The sequence below is a fragment of the Aplysia californica genome, unplaced genomic scaffold (genome assembly GCF_000002075.1).
Source record: "Aplysia californica isolate F4 #8 unplaced genomic scaffold, AplCal3.0 scaffold00751, whole genome shotgun sequence".
Taxonomy (NCBI): Eukaryota; Metazoa; Mollusca; class Gastropoda; order Aplysiida; family Aplysiidae; genus Aplysia; species Aplysia californica.
This window is the reverse complement of record NW_004798021.1, coordinates 186,057-189,752: the sequence shown is the minus strand read 5'-3', so window position 1 is coordinate 189,752 and position 3,696 is coordinate 186,057. Positions and strand designations below refer to the sequence as shown.

The window sequence follows — 3,696 nt, the reverse complement described above, 5'->3', positions numbered from 1 at the left end:
CACACACACACACACACACACACAAACAAACACACACACACACACACATTGTCATTTTGATGACAAACTTAGCCCCTGCACATGTGAACCACAAACCCGACGCTTGGCACTACAATCATTTGCTATTTTATCCTCCTAAAGGTGTTACTATTAATCTGTCCTCGATTAGCAAATAACATGTATTTCATATCTTTGATGAAGAATTGCGAAGAAATATTATCCATAAGGTTGTCTCTGAATTTTATTTCAAATCTAGAAAGAACCATACTATTTCAAGCCCTAATATTTCATCCTTCTAAAACCGTTGCGACTTTTCCCAATCCTCCAAGAATATGACGTGTTCTACTGCACAGTAGAGTTTTATCAAAGAACAATGTTCAGTTCGAAGATTGATGTGAATGTTGAATCATTGCTGAAAAGAGGTGGTAATGCAACAGGAATTCGTGTGAAATTTGACTTTTGACATGACATCCTTATAAAGCGGTGGCGATGACCCTAGATTCATCTAAAACGTTATTTCTCTAAAAATGGAATACACTTCGAAGGAAAATTATACTTAAAGCCGTCTTTGAATTTTTGGCTAAAATCATCGTTTAAACTCACAGTTTGGTGAACGTTATTCCTGACATTTTGCCATGTTTAAATCCGTTGCCATGACGCTGGACTTACCAGGCACCCAGGGCAGACAGGCTGGCCACAGGAAGACAGCGCCGGACGTCCTCTCTGGGGTTGGCGGTCAGGCCAGTGCCTGGAAGCAGCGGCTGTCTGCAGGGAGTGACCAGTCCAGCAGTGGTGGTCAAGTCAGTGCCTGGAAGCGTGTGTCCGTGAGCAGTGACCAGTCTGCAGGAGACGCGGCCGCCCCCAATAACAGGTTGTCCGTGAGCAGTGACCCGGCCCCGGCATCCTACAGCGGCGGGAAGAGGCACAGTCTCACACTGAGGTGTGTGTTACAGCTAAGTGTTACATAGGTACATACTGAGGTGAGTGATACATAGCTACACACTGAGGTAAGTGTTACAGCTAAGTGATACATAGCTACACACTGAGGTGTGTGTTACAGCTAAGTGTTACATAGGTACATACTGAGGTGTGTGTTACAGCTAAGTGTTACATAGGTACATACTGAGGTGAGTGATACATAGCTACACACTGAGGTAAGTGTTACAGCTAAGTGATACATAGCTACACACTGAGGTGTGTGTTACAGCTAAGTGTTACATAGGTACATACTGAGGTGAGTGATACATAGCTACACACTGAGGTAAGTGTTACAGCTAAGTGATACATAGCTACACACTGAGGTGTGTGTTACAGCTAAGTGTTACATAGGTACATACTGAGGTGTGTGTTACAGCTAAGTGTTACATAGGTACATACTGAGGTGAGTGATACATAGCTACACACTGAGGTGTGTGTTACAGCTAAGTGTTACATAGGTACATACTGAGGTGTGTGATACATAGCTACATACTGAGGTGTGTGTTACACAGGCTCACGCTAAGGTGATTCTACGTAGGTGGGGTTAAGGGAACAAACTTGACAAGTCCATCGTTAGAAAAGAAAACCAAGAGTACAAAGCCTTATGTTACAGCAGTGTCTTTACGAGAGTTACCCTCGTAGAATATCCCTATGAAGTGATTCAAGTGAAAAAAGAACTTTGGTAAGTTGACCTAACGGCCATCTCTTGTGTATCTCAGCATTGATCTTTTGCCTGAAGGCTGCTCAAAATTGTTTTCTTTACATACAAAATATTTTCTTCTAAAACATTTGCCTGTGGCATGTGCTCTAAGGCTCTGGTCAAACTGCAAGCACAGCGGGCAGAGCTGAGCAGTGAAAATTAATACAAAGATAAAGAGGTGACTGGCGGTCTGACCCACCTCGAGTCGCACCGCCAGTCACTTCTTTGTCTTTGTATTAATCTTCACTGCTCTGCTCTGTTTGCAGTGTGGCCAGAGCTTAACTTTCCCCTAGCAAAGATATGTCACGTATTGTCAGTTGGGCCTCTGTCTCACAAACTGAAGGCTTAAAAAAAAAAACTGGACATGACAGTTACAACTGCAAACTTAAGGGGGGGGGGGGCTATCAAGGAGCATCATGGGTGAAATTTTGGGACAAAATATTCCGCATTGGGTACTGACAACAAAAGTACACCACCTGAGCCCGATTAAATAAGTATTTCCAGAAATAGATGTTCTCTAGAATAGTATAGATACCCTATACAAATGCCTATGGCATAGCTAGTCGTTTCTGTCGACTGAGTGCACATTTGAAGACCCTAAAAGTTCTCTGGCCACTAGAGGCATCTGTCTGGTCATCTGAGCAAAACCTACGAAGTGTGACTGTCCATCAAAGGTGAAGTAATCCCCTGACATGTTTTATGAGATGGTTCGTCCACTTCCTCTGGAGTTGTAAACACAGTTAGTGGCCCGTAACCTCATAGGGATTTACTAGCTAGAATTCTTCCAAGGTTCCAATGGGGAGGTAGGGTGGGCATGTGGGGGGGGGGGGACTGGTCATTAGCATCTACAGAGAGGGACAACAGAGCGGGTCATTTAGTGTCCGAATCAGTTCCACTTCACGGTAAGGTTATGTAGATAAACGACCTTTGTACAGACCTGCTGGGACAATCAAAGGGACATTACTTGGGGAACTTTCAGCCTGGGATAACGAGAACTAAGGAGTTTAGTCTGTCTTCTGTTGTTTATTGTCTTTTTTCTTTTTCTTTTCTTATTTCCTTTTTCCTTTCTTTTCTTTTCTTACTACTTTGGTATTAATGTACTTGAAAGGGGGTGGTGGTGGTATGTTGGTCAGGGGTATATATAAGAGTACGTATGATATTCTGACCGCTTTCTCTTCCTATCTCACAGCGCTAAGACAAGTCCAACACGGTACAAGAGAGCGTGAGAATTGTTTGTTGTTTTCTTTTTTATTGTTAATTTTTTTCTGACTTGTTTGCTACATGTGTGTGTGTGTTTGTGTGTGTGTGTGTGTGTGTGTGTGTGTGTGTGTGTGTGTGTGTGTGTGTGTGTATGAATGTGTGTGTGTGTATGTATGTGTGTGTATGTGTCTGTGTTATTGTTGTTGTTTTTGGGGGTGGTGGTGTGGTGGTGTTTTTCGTTCGTTTGTGTGGTTGGTTGGTTACTTTTTATATTTCTGTTTATTCATTTTTTCTTGTGTTCGTTACGGATATTTGGAGGTTTGAACTACAGATATCATAATTATTTATTTTACATTATATCTTATATATTATGAAGCTATAACCAGGTACTTTCTCTCCCTCCCCCTCCGTGCCACGACAGATCCAACTCGCTGCTTGAGAGAGTGAGGGCCAAGGAGAGACAGGTCCGCAACACGGGCAAGTTTGTCTACTCTCTGGCACGACTCATCTCCAGGAAAGATTCGCTCACAAGTGCCGTAAGTTCTTTCCGCTCTCATGCTCACCACAGGGAGAGACCGCTTTTCATCAGGGTTTTTTCCTTCCTTTTAAAAAAAAATTTTTTTTTCAACCCTGCCCAATTCTATCATCTGCCTGGCACTTTTGTGTTTAGTAGTACCAACAAACTGTGCAGCATTTCGGATTTTGAAATTAGCTGTTAGTCTTAGAGTAAACACACAGGAGAATGTTTTACATACATAAATAAATAAATAAATGAATGAATACATGAATGAATAAATAAATGAATGAAAGAATAAATA

The 3,696-nt window shown here is 42.2% G+C and overlaps 1 long non-coding RNA gene across 1 annotated transcript in view; it reads left to right on the top strand.

The window, feature by feature from the left end:
* Positions 1–3,142: 3,142 nt before the first annotated feature.
* Positions 3,143–3,696, top strand: part of LOC106013266 — a 2,637-nt gene continuing 2,083 nt past the window's right edge. Inside the window, exon 1 of the long non-coding RNA XR_004859182.1 lies at positions 3,143–3,414. This is a non-coding gene — a long non-coding RNA (uncharacterized LOC106013266). The remainder of the gene's footprint in view (positions 3,415–3,696) is intronic.